The following is a 17,283-nucleotide window of genomic DNA, read 5'->3' on the forward strand; positions in this document are numbered from 1 at the left end:
CTCATGACCCTTAAATAATATTTGTTACCCATGTCAAGAACTACAACTTTTATTAAGGGTGTACGGTCATGCAAACAATCTAAACTATAGTTCAACTCTAGTCAAAGTAGTATCATGAAAAATAAAGTTTTGAGTAAATTAGGACTTAGAAGCAAAATTGGCCCATGTCATGAATACAAACATTGATCCATTTTCCATCCTAGATTTGTTTAAGGTGTTTTTGTGACCTCACAACCATCTCTTGGATTGGTCACACATGATCACAACCATATACATGTATATGATCAACATCACATGTGACAAGGATAAGGTGAATGAAATAAAACTTCATATGCTCATGCTCATGAATGCTTGAATGATGTTTGTGCTCATGAAATGCAAGTGCTAAATGAAATGCTTAACACTAGGGTGTTACAAAAGCAAACCCCACCCGCCCTTAAGATAAGGATGAACGCGAAGGTCAAAACAAGTGAGCATCCTCGCAAAGCGCCAGGGGCTCACAAAAGCAAACCCCACCCGACCTTAAGACATGGACGGATGCGGAGGTCAAAACAAGTGAGCACCCTCGCAAAAGTGCTAGGGACTCACAAAAGGAAACCTCACCCACCCTTAAGATAAGGATGGACATGGAGGTCAAAACAAGTGAGCAACCTCGCAAAGCGCCAGGGGCTCACAAAAGCAAACCCCACCCGCCCTAAAGATAAGGATGGACGCAGAGGTCAAGACAAGTGAGCACCCTCGCAAAGCGCTAGGGGCTCACAAAAAGCAACCCCCCCACCCTTAAGATAAGGACGGATGCGGAGGTCAAAACAATTCAGCACCCTCGCAAAAATGCTAGGGGCTCACATCATAAACGCCCCATATCCCCATGATACAAAGACAGACACAGTGCCACCCATCCTCAAAACAAAAGGATAGAAACGAGGGTTAAAGCATGTGAACACTCTCATAAAGCAAAACAACCCTAACCAAAGGGCATCCTCATAACGCTGACTCAAAATCCAATAGCACAAAAACAAAAGGGGCCCCACAAAAATACTAAATCAATCGTCAAAATTCAAAAACAAGACCAATCACCTCAAACGACGCATTCACACCACACACCAACCTCACCAACAAAACATCAATCTCTCATAAACCAACCGCATTCACCACTACATCGAGAAACAAATTGACTGAGATTAAATGCTCCACAAACAAACCACCCACCCAATCAACATTAAAAACAAACCACCACACAAAAATTCAACAGCTGGTTCACCCTATAAATACCACCCCAATCCACCCAATGGGTCGATCAGCAACCACAACAACAGCCACAATCCTCAACCTCCCCACACTCAAAAATGCCTCTCAAACCTTCAAACCCTCGCAAGAGAAAAGCCCCGCCTAAAAAACCACCAAACCCCACCCTCAACAATCCAAACGAGGGTACCACAAGAACAAACATAACGCTAGGGACAGCCAGAACAATCTCATCCATGAGCCCAATCAACGTAGTCCCAAAGCCTAGAGCACTCGGGGGATACTGCATGAAAAATGTAACATCCCCCCGAGTGCTCCCTCGCCACCAATCTCGAGCCCTAGAGCGAAGGGATCGCTAACACCTCCTACTGGAAGCTGATGCGCGCCAGCCGACACCTCTGCTCAACTATGTAGCCCTGAGGACCGCATATATCTAGCAACCCTTGGCCAAAGGTTCAGTGGAAGCAAAGTCGACAAGGACTACGACGCCATCCACCAATAATTCAAGAGGAGGGGTTTCAATCCCACCCTCCTACAAGTGGGCAATTAGCTGCATGCCAAAGAAGCTTCTCTAAGAACAAGAACATAAAGGCGCTCTAGGAGAAACTCACGCTCAAAGTAGCACAGAGCCTCGTGGGGTCCAAGCTCCACAAGAAGGAAACCTGTGACCCCCGTGGCCAACCAAGACAGCATCAACTAATATCACCGTCACCAAGGCGACAATAAATCACTGAGGGCTCACCAAGGTTTATCATCAATTGGCTAGTAGCACCAAAACTGTCACATCATCCTCCACATAGACAATAATCAAGAAAGTTCACCACGGCAAACCCTCGATGTATTTAGAACTAGCACTGCTATGTAACCCCCGTCAAAGAAAATAAAGTCAAACCTAGCATCCTTCTCTTATTCTATTTTCACCCAAAGCGCGTCAAATTTCAAAATAGCGAGCCTCGCCTAAAAGAAAAGGGGGCGTCGTCGTGCATCAAGTTTTAGAAAACAAAAAACAGTGACCTTCGCCTAAAAGAAAAGGGGGCGTCGCTGCACGTCGAGTTTTAGAAAACAAAAATAGCGAGCCTCACCTAAAAGAAAAGAGGGCGTCGCTACGCGTCAAGAGAACAAAAATAGTGAGCCTTGCCTAAAAGAAAAGGGGGCATCACTATGCGTCAAGTTTTAGAAAACAAAAAATAGCGACCCTCGCCTAAAAGAAAAGGAGGCGTCGCTACACATCAAGTTTTAGAAAACAAAAAACAGTGAGCATCGTCTAAAAGAAAAGGGGGCATCGCTGCGCGTCAAGTTTTTGCGAACAAAAACAACGAGCCTCGCCTAAAAGAAAAGGGGGCATCACTACGCGTCAAATTTTAGAAAACGAAAAACAATGAGACTCGCCTAAAAGAAAAGGAGGCGTCACCGCGCGTCAAGTTTTAGAAAATGAAAAATAGCGAGACTCGCCTAATAGAAAAGAGGGCATCACCGCGCGTCAAGTTTTAGAGAACAAAACTAGCAAGCCTCGCCTAAAAGAAAAGGGGGCATCGTTGCGCATCATGTTTTGGAAAATGAAAAACAGCGAGCCTCGCCTAAAAGAAAAGGGGGCGCCACCATGCTTCAAGTTTTAGAAAACAAAAAACAGCGACCCTCGTCTAAAAGAAAAGGGGGCGTCGCTGCGCGTCAAGTTTGAGAAAATGAAAAACAGCGAGACTCGCCTGAAAGAAAAGGGGACATCGCTGCGCATCAAGTTTGAGAAAATGAAAGACAGCGAGACTCGCCGAAAAGAAAAGGGGGCGTCACTGCACGTCAAGTTTTAGAAAACGAAAAAACGGTAATCCTCGCCTAAAAAAAGGGGCGTCGCTGCGCGTCAAGTTTTAGAAAATGAAAAACAGCGAGCCTCGTGTAAAAGAGAAGGGGGTGTCGCTGCGCGCCAATTTTTGGAAAACAAAAAATGGTAATCCTCGCCTAAAAGAAAAGGGGGCATCACTGCGCGTCAAGTTTTAGAAAATGAAAAACAGCGAGCCTCGCCTAAAAGAGAAGGGGGCGTCGCTGCGCGCCAAGTTTTGGAAAACGAAAGACAGCGAGCCTCACCTAAAAAAATTGTATCCTGACTCATTAGTTAAGCAGCACCAAATAATGTTTACAACAACTAGAACCCTAGACGGGGCTCCCAACAACATGTCAAAATTACAAACAAGTACAACAACAATTGTTACATCGGTAAAAAATAGACTTCAAGTCGACCCTCGGCGCCAAAACTCTGAGACATCAGGAGCATCCTCTTCAAAACACACCTCGCATGCCACCTCCCTCGCCATCTCCACAACTATATTCTCAAGCGCACTCTCAACCAGTTCATCTGCTACACTCTCCACAAACTCAGCAACATCATCCACAACCACCTGCAAACCCTCACCCCTGCCTGACCCCTCAACCTTCACAATTGGCCCCCAAAGAACGGGTGCCACAGGAACCAAAGGCAAATCACCTTCCAAAACCCTCACGCGATACATACACCGATGGTCTCGCTCATCAAGATCCAACGACTCTAGCTTTGGCACCTTCAACTCCCCCTTAGCATCCAGACTCAGGCACCCTCGCCCAAAAATAAAGTCTATAGCATCCTCATCATCAGCATCATCCAAAACCCCCGAAGTAGACCCTGAACCAAAAAGCAAGCGCTCAGACTAACGATTCATAAGATCTACATTCTGCCAAAACCTACTCGCCTCCCGATTCTTCTTATTATATAAACCAAGCTTTGCCCACCAAAAACGATCGAATGACAATGAGGGAAACTTAGACTTAGCACTTGCCCATGATGCACCATAAATAAATGTATTCTAACAAATTAACATCAGGGGCAAAACATCCAACACTTCACGCATAGGCCCCGTAGGAACCTATGCAATGAAGGCAACAGTTAATCACCAACCAAGAGTAGACCCCCGTAGGGGAGGCACTCCAATTGTTTTATGAAAGACACCACCATCCTAACTATGACACACACACGTGTCAAACCTGCCTTGTATTATTGACATCCATGGCTTCTATGGCTGGCGCTCCATCAACTCGTGCTTCCTCGGTCCCAACACCTTTGTGACTAGCCCCAGCAGTGATCTCGCTGGTGGACGCCTCGCCAACAGCAGACGCCATGACCCTCGTGCTTGTCGAAGAGGTCCCTGCCTCACCAGTTCCGACAGCAGAGGTCAGAGCGCCCTAGGGCTGCATCAGCTAACAAAATAAATGAAATCATAAGCAACATAAAAAAGGGGGAAAAGGAAGAAAAACAACAAGACTAAAGCCCCAACATACCTCGTGAGTGCCAACCGCTGCCTCATCAAAGACTAGAGCCCGACCCATGCCCTCTATCCACAACTTTGTCAAGAAGTGCGCGACAACAATCTTGTAAAGCTAGTCATTAGCAGCACCCTGCACATCCTCTAGACTGGGAAAGTTATGGTTAACCCTCTCAAGCCTCTTCAAATGATCGCATCCAGCGGCCTGAAAAGACTGCGTAATGGCAAGGGTAGCCCTATAAGCCCCAAAATCAGCAACACTATCCAATAGTTGAGAAAACTAGCCAAGCTCCACCTGAAGCCACGCCAAAAAGGCAACAGTATCAGCTTTGGGTAACACCCCGCTAGACTCCATGTTGCCCTTAATAAAAATGACATCGATGGCAACCTTCGCCTTCTGCATACAAGCAAGCAAAGCGGCACGCGAGTCCTCCAACTTTTTAGCGTTCTCCTCCACCAACTCCTCAGCCTTCCTCAGACCCTCATCCTTTCTTTTCAACTCCGTGTTAAGGTCAACATTACAACTCAAACACGCCTCTGCATCTTCAACCAAAGCTTTATTTCTCGCAATTGAGGCCTCAAGCGACCCAACTTGACCAGACAACTCCTTGTTTCTAACATTTAGGTCAACCTTCTCCTTCTCAAATGATGCTACTCGCTCCTTTAGCTCAGTCTCAACATGAAAATGGCGCTGACACGCAGCTCAAGCAAGCATAATGGCTCTAACCCCAGCCACCTCCACATCCTTAGTTAAATGGTCCACTGACTCATGGGACATCAAAAACTCCGCCTTTGGCATGCAAATCCGGTGATAGGTCCCCGCCAGGAACCGATGCTCCTCTTCAGTCCCAATAAGATGGCAATCGTGGAGGTCAGGGCTAGGGAAAAGGTCAATCTTAGGCTCATTAGCACCACAAGAGATAGTGAAATGCCTCAAACCACCATGGCTAGCCACGCCATGAGCATGCTTGCCTGTACTAGCTCTAGGCTCATCTTCATTGGTAGCAACCTCACGTGCCTCCCGCATGATATGCATGTGGTGACGGTGAGGCATTGACCTAGATCTAGTCGAGCTAGACTCAACTTCCCTTCCCTCATCTGCTCTGCCACCCTGAAACCTGAGCTCCTTTGAACCAATAGGCCGAGGGTTACCCGATTCATCATGCCCTTCTCATCGTCTTCATCATCATCATCACCGCTCATGCTAGACTCACTGCTGCTGCTAGAGGAACTAGACCCATCAACCTTCACCTCCTCAGAGCCCTCATCCCCTCTTTGTCCTAACCATCATCATCCGAGATCACTTGCAAAATAGGTAGACAGGAAATACTTGGCATCACCACAGATGAGGCATCATATGAAGCAGCAACCTTTGTCGCGGCAACATGATCAACCATAGATCCCCTAGTGCGCCCATGACCATGCCCACCTCACTTAGACATACTTGTAAGTGTGTCACCGGCCTTAGCCCGCTTTCTTTTCTTACCAACCTTGGCATCTTTCAGCTCCACAGATGGCTAATCCGAGTAAATCAACCTATGCAAGTCGAAGCATCGATTAACATGATGACGATCAGCCAAGGTAATCCTTATCGCCTTATTCTCAGTAGTCCCTAGAGCCCCAATGAGTTCCTCCATAGCCTCCACAACCTTCTTATACACAACCTTAACCCCAGTAGCTAGGGTGTCACTCTTTTGCAGCACCTTCAACTAAGCCTACTTGACATCCATGCCAAGACCCTTCAAACTGTGTGCCTGATACTTCCCATCATCCTTTACCATAAACCATGATTGATTAGCCCTCAAAGGAAAAACCTTCACGTAAACAAATTCCTCAACCAAGTCACACGCACAGTGATGATGCGATAAAGTGCTGAGCGCATCCATAGCGGTGGCACAACCATCAGTCATGATACCCTCTGCAGTCACACTATCAAGCCTCAACAGCTTCCCGCAAAGACTAGGCTCACCTTCCAACCAACCAGTTTTTGGTCCAAGGCGAAGCCCACATGTTTTTCTAAGCTTGAACATGAACCTCTGCACCATGATGATACACGAAAGTATAAACACCAAACTACAAATGCATAGGCTTACCATCAACAGTCACCTTCCAAGGCCGAGGATGGACTTGATGAAGTCAGACAAAGCCCTCAAGATCTGGCTCAACACCTTGAGACTTACAACCCCAAACATAGATACTGAGCTTCATAAAACCAGAGGGGTTGAGCTGATGAAACTTAAGGTTAAACCTTTTCAACACGCCAACAACAAGAGGGTGCGACGGAAACTTCAAGCCGGCCAAGAAGAATTCCTTATAAACAACAACCTCGTCATCATGAGGATCGGGAACAACCTCTCCCTCAGACGGCCTCACAAGATCTTGAGTGAACCAACCAGCCTTCGTGAACTCATCTAAGTCACTCGAAGTAACCCTCGATAGACCAAACTCGAAGCTCACTACAGCATCCAAAGCAGAGTCAGCAACCTCTGAACTATCAATAGGCTTCACAGTTTTCTTCACATGAGCCATCAATCGACAAAACACGCCAGCAGACTCTTCAGTACAAACAAAACTCAAAAGACAACAAGTACAAGTGACCAAGCAAGTACCTCAATAAGCGCAACGAGACAGATGAAGCCAACAAAAGCACGAACCCTCAAAAATAGCAACCCTTGCAACAATCGAACCCTCGATCAACAAGCTCAGTAGCAGCAACCAGCCAGCAAATAGAAGGCGCAAGAATGAAAAACCCTAACCCACCACAACTATTTATAGGCACCAAGCACCCGCACCTAAGGAAAGAAGTTGATGCACATCCTGAAGATTCATGAACCACTCACCGAGAAAAACGCAAATAGAAAACACCCAATAATCCCACGTCCCATCCAACTCCACACTAGGCCCATTCACCCAAATCAATCAACAGCCCAGCTCTGGTCGAGCACGATAGGGACGTCGCTGGACCGAGGCCGGAAGCTAGGTACCCATGCGTGCCTCCCTCCCCAAATTTTAACGTTGCTCCGACCCATCACGCTAGGCCTGACCCTCGAGGGGATGCTATTAGGGGAGGTACCCCTAGCATCGCTCCTCCCCTAACCCTTGACCTAGCGCTAGCTCAACTAACCCACCCTTGTCCTAGGCATCACCCCCACGATGAGGGTGCCCTTGATCAGTTTATTTCATCTCTATGTTTAGGTGGCATGCTCGAAGGTCAGTTGCGCTAGAGGAGCATGACGAGAAGGTCATGAGATGGTGATGGTGAACAAACCCTCATTGGGGGCGCATGAAGGTCACTGCCTGCCATGGGAATGGACCATCCCATCAACAATTGGACCTAGGAGTGGTTGGCTGAGGAAAGGAGATTACCATCGTACCCCTAGCTCTTGTATACGTTTACCGGCTAGGGTCTAACCCTAATGTAATTCCACCACATCTCTAGGTAGGGCCTATAAATGCCTAGAGCGCTCATGTAAGAAGGAGGTCGAACTTTTCCAGACAAATTAATGGGCATTTAATCTGCACTTTTCCATCTTCTTATCTTCCTATACCCTCACTCGTCCCTTCATGATAGTTTAGTCACTCACCTATGGGAAACCCTCGGCCTCTCCCCCTATGTCCTTCAGCAAGGGCGAGAGGCTAGGAGTGACCCCACATAAGTTTAGCTTTAGTCCTCCTGAGTAGTGCTTCTGGATTTTCAACGTAGTTTGTCGAAAGGTTAAAACCGGTCATACATTACCCTGCATAAGATATAAAAGTAGATAGAACAAGGGTAAGCCTATTTGAGCAGAGGTCAATGGTTTTCCTCAATCACATCAATAAGTACAAGTTTATCAATATTCCTTTTTGCCTAGCTGCCTTCCCCTGCAACGGTGCCAGAAATGCTTGTTGACATTCGTTAGTGTCGCTACTAAGAACAGAGTTTTAAATCTAGTCCCCGACAACGACGCTAGAAATGCTTGTTGGTATTTATTGACTTTTCACTTGTTTAAGTAGCCACCTAATGTTGTTAACATTTCTTAACATCACTTTTGCTAAGTTGTCATCCCTAGCTATGAAGCTAGAAATGCTTGTGGGTACTACCTAGCATCACTATTAGAATGATACTAAGAAGTGCTTATGTATTTTATTGTGACTAGAAAGAATAAAAAAATATATATGAAGGGAATCTGCAAGCGCACAGATAATATACCATTGTAGCATTTTACCCGGGAGTATTCCAGGTATCGTTATTTATATTTTTACCACAGGGAAGGACGGGCAGTTGGAATATATTGATAACTTATACGCATGATGGAGAAGTAAACCATAACTAAACTTCTATTCACAACAGGGGTAAGTCAAGAGATAAATATGATAAGTAATGATAAATGATAAATGATCACACAGAGTACTCCTTTCTATGGCATTAGCATTGCTAAGTAGAAATTAGAGGAACAATTCCTAAGTTATTCTTAATAACAAGTCAAAGCATACGTTGATTAGTGCAATTACACTTAGTAGTCATGGCTAAGATCAACTTCATATCTACACATAAGTGATATTACTAAGGAAGATCAAGAACAGAGCATGTCTTCCTTCGTAACTAGATCCTACTTGTCCTATATTCCGGGAGTGGACTACAAAGGACTCAATGGGAGTGTCACATCCACGATCCACCACATGACCTTGAATATAGGGTGCATCCGTAGGTAAACAATGTATAAGCACCATGCTTATACAATATCGACCACTCACCCCATATACATTGGAGCGAACGCTATATGAACTTATGCTTGAATATAATGACAATCTAGCTATACTAAGCATATAATCAAAGTAAACGATGAACATGATAACTAGGAACATAAATAATATTAAGAATAATGCCAAATGAATTGTAGCAAACATATAAAATATGAAAGATATAAAAGATGATACATGGGGCTATACCAAGCCACGCTCTTGACATGATCAGGAATCCAAGCGAAGCTTGCCTCCCTCTAGATCTAGCCTAGCTAGCTATGCCCTAGAATATAGTGAAGCTTTGAGGATGATCAAGGTTTCTTGATCTCTTGAATGATTAGGGTTGATGCCTTGGGGGTGGTAGGGAATGGTATATATAGGGGGCAACGTCAATCCTAAGCCCTAGGATCAAACTGACTTGAAAGAATGGTGTAGATGCAAACCCTAAGGCGGTGGAGAGCCAACATTCGAAGGAGGGGGCTGGCAGGTGAGCCCAGGGACTGGCCGGCCTATAGGCTACCTCTCACCCTCTGCTTCGGTGGTTTGCCTCCTGGAGTCCTCTAGAACCTTCTAGAGTTATTTTCATTGTGGATAAGCGCAATTAAATCTAACATTTGTGTCCACCTTGCTAGTTTTCTAAATAAACCCTGCTAAAAACATAGATTCACCAAAACTCATGAAATTTGTTAGTTTAAACCCCTAAACTTATGTTGGTGATTATTGTCATGCCCTTATACAAGTTATATTGACGGTTTATAATGGTTGCTAACTACGGTCAACAACAGGTTGAGTTTTAGAGAAGGTGAAAACATGTTGGAGATTGGCGAAAGGCACCGGTAGTAACTTGTGTGAGCACCGGTCACAACAACTATGCTCCAACGGTCGGGTCTAATAGCAGAACGGCTAGTAGACGTGGCAACACACTGGCCATGTCTAGTGCAAGCACTATAGCATCGATGCTCACGTAGAAGGATGAGTTCAGCCTACAATGGCTAGTTTCATCTTGGGGGATATAAATACTTGCCCCAATTGGCTATTTGACATAGGAGAGAGCCGAGGGAACGTAGTAGTGTGCTTGTGCACCACTTTGGATCTCTCCATTTGCATAGGGCATAAAGATTACTTGGTGATTAGCGTAGGTACTTTGTGAAGTGCTTATGTTAGTTAGACCATGCTCATATGCACTTGCTCTAGGCTTAGGCTTAGTTGCTAGTGAGGTTTACATACCTCTTGATCAAAGGTGCTTACGCGCACCGCATTCATACACGGTGGGGCTTGTAGTCTTGTGAGACCACACCAACTGTAATTTTGGTGTGGCCATCACCTTGTACCAGAGGGAACAACTCCCGTGGTGCTTCGACCGGAAGCTTGATAGTGAAGACGACTAGGAATGAACGTTGAGAGGCTTGCCGGAAGGCACATCGGAGACCCACTTGCGTGTGGATAAGGCTCAAGGCTATCCATAGAGTTACCTAACTAAGAGGTTGGCCCTTGCGAGGGATTCCTTTTGTGGGGCTCCAATGACGACTAGGGGGAAGCTTGAGTGCTTCTCGATACCTTAGTAAAAATACCAGTCATCGATGGGAGTTTGCATCTCTATCTTATCTTTAGCTTCCACATTTATATTGCTTCCTTGGTTATGTGTTTTGCTTTCCTAGCTTAGTTGATAGGCTAGTTGATAGGTTTGAAACCTAGGTTGCATAACTGTTTTTACGATAGAGATAGCAACACACCTAGCAGAACATAGTTGCATAATTAGATAGTTTACTTTGTTGCATAGGTTTTGCTAAGGTTGGAATTAGAGGCCATAGTTAGAAATAGAGTTTTAAGTTGCCTAATTGACCCCCTCTTAGGCGTCTTGGTCCTTTCATCAATATATGTGATAAAAAGAAATGGATTTTTGATAAATGCTTAATGTTGATCTCAAGATATGATGTGACTTGAGGATGGCTCGATAGGGTGAAGATAGAAGGAAATGGCTTCAAGGACCAAGCAAGAGAGAAGGGCAAGGAAGGCTTGGGAGCCAATGGACCATGACTATAGTGAAGAAGAGAGTATTTGCTTTGAATCAAAGTACTACTCAAGCTATGAGGAGTCATATTATGGATCAAGTCATTGTTGGATCATAAGTGGAAGTGACTTGGGGCCATGAATGGAACTTTATTGTGTTGAAATGGTTCAAGTGACAAGCTCAAGGTGGACTTGCTCAAACAATTAAGACAAAGATGGTTGCAACCCTTGTGAAAAGATATTGAGAAGATATGGTATATGAAGACATTGAAGACTCAAGTAGTTAAAATAGATGTACCTTTTGTTCTTGAGTATATGTATGTCGTACTATCAAAGGGGGTGCAACACGAATAGTGAGACAAGTCTAAAGTTCTCAAACTAACCGAACCTAAGTGCTAACATGAGAGAAACAATTACACAACACTTGCACTGGTTGATCTTAGGGCTTGATCTTGGTTGGGTTGGAAGGCCCTTGGAATAAGCTTTCTAAAAAGTCCAAGATCATTGAAAACATAATACAGAGCTAAGAGTTATGGTGTTTTTCATGAGGTGACCTATGCTGTTCTTAAGACCTACAGAAGTTCCTCATATTTGTGCGGAAGTTTCATGCTCAGAGGATCATAATGGCTAGTTTTAGAGCTCCAAGCCTCTAGCGGCTAGTTTCGGGAATGGGGGTATATATACCCATCCCACGGCCTTAGGGCAAGCTACTAGTGCCCTAGTCATCCTAGAAACATTCGAAGCCACGTGAGGCTCTCCCCAACCATCTCTTTGTGAGAGTGAGTGATTACAGTGTGATCTAAGTGTTGGGTTGAGAGATTAAGAGTTAGAGTGCATTTGAGAGCAAGGTAAATAAACCTTGAGCTCTTGTCGGCCTTCGTCCATTCCACAAAGCATTTGTTACTCTTGGTGGAGAAGCCTCCTAGATGGGTAGATGTCGCCTGGTGAACTCCCGAGCTTTGTGGCAAGCCGTGGAAAGTTTGTGAGGGTTGCGATGTTAACCCTAAAAGGGAAAATATCATCTAGTAGAGATGAGGATAGTGATCGAGAGGGACCCGATATGAACACGAGTTTTGTGAGTTGCTCATAGCCACCTCAATAGAGACATAGGTTTCAAGTGGGAACCCGAACTTTGGTGAAACAAAACGCTTCTCTCTTGTATTTTGATTTGCTATATTTGTTTTCCACTCGATCTACTTGGTTGTATGTGTTTGTAAGGGCAGGTACTTTGTGGACTTGCCACCAGATATCTCCAAACGCATCTACAAGTTTGGTTTGAGCTAGAACTCTAGGCATTTTTATTATTTGAGCTTCTCTATGTTGTGCGGAGGTTCCACATCTTTGTGCGAAAGTTCCACACTTTGCTAATCTGCTGCAAAGCTTTGTTTGTTGTTAGAATTTTAGAAACGCCCATTCACTCCCTCTCTAGGTGACATCAAAGTCCTTTCACATGTGGAGGATGACATTCTTGCCACTTCTCTTGCTCAGATGGATTGTCAGGCTAATATCTCATGCCTCAAATTTTCGTTTGATCTAATGATGTTCAGTGCTTAAGAAAACTGTGCTGCGGAACAACAGATAGCAGGGTTGAAAAACAAGCCCCAGCACTGGGTAGCCACAATGAATCCAATTGGTAGCCAAATATATTGGACAATGCTTAATGTGTTGTTGTCCAGTTATGTTGGATTAACGGTGGTAACCTTGGTATACATAATACATAATGGCTTCGTTTGGCACAGCTTAGCTTCACTAGTGAAGTTGTTTTTTTATTTTCAGCTCAATAAGCAGCTTTATAGGTGAAGCTGAGCTGTTTTATTCACACTGTTTGGTAAAATAGTTTCTCAAGAGAGGAAAAAAGAATGAAGTACCAAAATACCCCTAGCCTTTTCCTTTTCTCCCCTTATTGCCATCTTCTTCCCATGGAGGATTTACATTTTTACCATTATTAAGATTGGCGCTCATCCAATTATCACTCTTAGGATGGCACTTACAACTTTGCTAGATGAGAGAAGTTTGAGTTCTTCATTTACCACATTTGCGCATGTGGCAAGCCACGCCAACCCGACACGCTGGCGCCCAGTCAGTAGGCGCAGGTAAAATGTCATCACTGCCCCTGGCCATTTTCTTCATTACGTCACCCCGATCCTACCCTCGCTATCTCCTCGCTCATTTCATCCCCCCCACTACCGCCGACGCGTTCTTCCCCTGCGCTGCCGCCGCCTCCTACTCCCCTCCCACCGTCCCTGCGCCCTAGTGACCGCATCTGGTGAGCAGGACCCCTGGTGAACACATTGAAGGTATGTGGCCTTACTCCCCCTTTGCACCTAGGTCCTGTGTCCATTAGGGTTTAGGGTTAGGGTTCATGGACGCTGACTTTGTCTTCCTTGGTTGATTGTTTCGTAGGCTTATGATGTAGTGGGAGAGGTGGTGTCAACCCGTGTCATAAATGGCTAGCAGCAGTGATTGCCCTCCTTGGTAAGTGCTTAATCAACCTAGTAGTGTAGGCAGAATTGGAGGAGTTGGATACCGTCTAACTCCTCATTTCTTTCATTGTTTATCATGATGCTAGGATCGATCCTGGCAATGCGTTTAGACTAGTCGTTAAGGTTGCTAAATTCGCGGTTGATGGTGAGTATGGGCTAGTTGAAATGGTAGATCAGCAGCAAGACTTATGGTTGGATAGGAACTGTTAGTATTCTATGGATCAATTCCATGAGGATTTAGCCATAAAGATAATTTGGGGGCCATCTCAAACACTTGCAGTGTGGGTTCTTGACCAAGATACTGGGTCTAAGTGGAAGATTAGGAGGGATGAGGATTTCCAACAAATGATTAAGGACAGATGGGATGAGAGGTTAGCTGTTATTGCAGTGGATGTTGTGAGGAAGGATGGTTCTAATGCAAATGTCAGCTCTAATGCTTCTAAATCTAGATGTGTCTCTAGTGTCACAAGTGGGCCAACTGGTGGCTCAAGTGTTGTGCATGATGATGCTGAAGGTTGTGGTGATACCTGCAGTTCCCCAGCAGAAACACCTACTAATTTGCTTATAGTAGTTGACTGAACTACTCCAACAATAATAGGGCATCCTGATGATGATGGTTTAGCAAAAGAGGTTGCTGATGAGGACAAGGTTTATAACGCAATGGGGTTCATGGAGTCAGAGACAACAACAGAAGGATCTAGAGAAGAGGTGCCGATTCTAGCTATGTCAGTAGAGATGCAGGCATATATGAATGATGTAGCTATTAATGTTGATGATACAGTTGATGTAGAACCAATGCATGAATCGGACAGGGACAATCCTGATATAAGTGTTGGCACATGCTATCCCAGCATGGCTGAGTTTAGGCTAGCTGTTAGGCAGCATGCTATAGTTAAGGAGTTTGAGTATGATACTGAGCATTCAGACAAAGAAAGATTCAGGTCTAATTGTGCTGCTCTAGGCTGCCCATGGATTCTTAGAGCTAGAACCCAACATGATGACAGTGTTAGGGTACAATCTTTTTTATTGTTGAATAACATCTTTTTCTATGTTTGTTGAATGTTGCTTTTTTGCTATCCTCATATGTCCTTTTGTTTTTATTATACAGATTCAAATCAATCAGGGGGTCCATAACTATGCATCTACACAAAGGGTTGTCAGCAGGATGGCATCTATAGCTTGGGTGGCTGAGAGTGCAATCCCCTACCTCAAGAGGAACCCACAAATGGGGGCTAAAGAACTCAAAGAAGAGCTGAATTACAAGTACAAGATTGACATCCCCTACCAGATAGTGTACAATGGGAGACAGAGAGCATCAAATAAGTTATTTGGTAAATGGAATGATGCTTTCGATTATTTGTTTAGGTTTAAGGCTGAGATAGAGCTGAGATCACTTGGAAGTGTTGTAGAGGTAGACATTATCACTGATCCAAAGGATGGGAAAATTAGGTTTAGCAGATTCTTCTATGCATTTAGGGCTAGTATAGATGGATTCTTGAATGGCTGCAAGCCTTACATAAGTGTAGATTCCACTGCACTTAATGGGGTATGGAATGGCCACATGTCTGCAGCCTTAGCTTTAGATGGCCATAATTGGATGTTTTCTCTAGCCTTTGGATTATTTGAGTCAGAGACAAAGGAAAACTGGGTCTGGTTTATGGAGCAACTTAGGAAGGCCATTGGACCCATGGATAAGCTAGCTATCTGCACTGATGCATGTAAAGGGTTGGAGTTAGCTGTTAGACTAGTCTTTCCAAAAGTAGAGATGAGAGAATGTTTCAGGCACTTAATGGAGAACATGAAGAAATACTACACTGGTGATGTGTATGGCAAAAACATGTGGCTTGAAGTAGAGCTTACTCACCACACAAATTCAAGTACTTTTTTGACAAAGTCTTCCAAGCTAGTCTAGATGTGTAGAAATGGCAGACAGAGCTTCATCCTTTTTGTGGGCTAGAAGTAAATTCTCATAACACATCAAGTGTGACTATATCAATAACAATTTAGCAGAATCATGGAATTGTTGGATCAAAGAGCACAAAGACCTTCCTATGCATTGCATGGCAGATGCAATCAGAGAGAAGATAATGGTCTTGTTTGCCAAAAGGAGGAAGATTTCAAGGGCCCTTCCACCTGGTATATTGCCTGGGATCATCCATCAACTAAATGTAGCATCAAGGGGACTTGGACACCTAACCATTTCCAAGGGGCACCCAAATTAGGCTGAGGTTATAGAGATCTACAAGGATGAAGAAGTGAGAAGGCATGTTGTGTACCTACTTGACAAAGTTTGCACATGTAGATAGTGGCAGATAACTGGTAAACCATGTCCCAATGGCTGTGATTACCAGCACCAGGCAACCAGACATGGCCAAATTTGTGGATCAGTATTATTTAGTTCAGAAGTTTCAAGCAGCATATGAGGGTATCATTCCTAATATCACTGATAGGAACCAGTGGCCTAAGGTAGACAAAGGGTTCAAATTGCACCCTCCATGCCAGAAGAAGAGAGAAGCAGGAAGACTGAGGAAGAATATGATCAAATTTGCAAGGGAGATAGGTGGTAAGGCAACAAGGCAAGTGTGGTGTCCTAACTGCAGTGAGTATGGTCATAGGGGTGGTAGCTGGAAATGTTCACTCACTGGCACCAAGAAAAGGTACCTTGTTAATTCTTCTTTATTTGTTACATTACAATATGAAACTGATCCTATCGTTATTGCAGGAAGAGAACAAAGAGACCACAGTCAAGGTTGGGAGAAAAAAAGCCAAAAAAGGTACCACTGCTGAGGAAGCACCAACTCTAAGGACCAGAGCAGCTGTTGCAAGGGAGGCAGTAGCAAAGGCTAAGAGGGAGGCTCTAGAAGTAGAGCTGAAGGCAGCAGCAGCAAGGGAAGCATCCCAAGCAGCAGAAAGGGAAGAAGCAGATGCTGCAACAAATGAATTTTCAGCAACTAAAGCACATGAACAAGTGATGGAGATGATGGCTTTAGATGTTCAGCTCCTAGAGATAGCTGTTCAGACCACAACAGCTAGGAGGTACTGCTCTTCTTCCACTGACAACATGATAATGGATTACCTGTGTAATAAATCAATCATTAATCAAACTTTATTTTCCATAGGTCCTTATTTGCTGAAGATGCACTAGAGGTTGAAGTGCAGCCAGCTAGGAAGATGACTCCTAGAAAAAAGCAGTTGGCAACTAAGGTGAAGAAGACACTGCACAAGACAAGAGGAAGAAAGAGAAAGATAGGAGCCTGGTCTTGTTTTGCCAAGATCATGAACTTTCATTATTTTGCAAAAATAATATTTACTACCTTATTATGTAATGAGATGGCCAAAACAATGTATTATTTTGCATGGCCTTATTATGTAATGATGGGCACAAAAACAACATGTAATGCCCCAAGTTGAACTTGTTATGTGTACTAGGCGCTAAACTCTATATGTATGCCCAGAATTTACTACATGTGTAATGGCCAGGAGTTGCAACCTTAATGTACCCTATCTGTCATTGTTATTTGCCTCTATCTTATTTT

This window comes from Miscanthus floridulus, chromosome 5, assembly GCF_019320115.1.
Source record: "Miscanthus floridulus cultivar M001 chromosome 5, ASM1932011v1, whole genome shotgun sequence".
NCBI classification, from domain to species: domain Eukaryota; kingdom Viridiplantae; phylum Streptophyta; class Magnoliopsida; order Poales; family Poaceae; genus Miscanthus; species Miscanthus floridulus.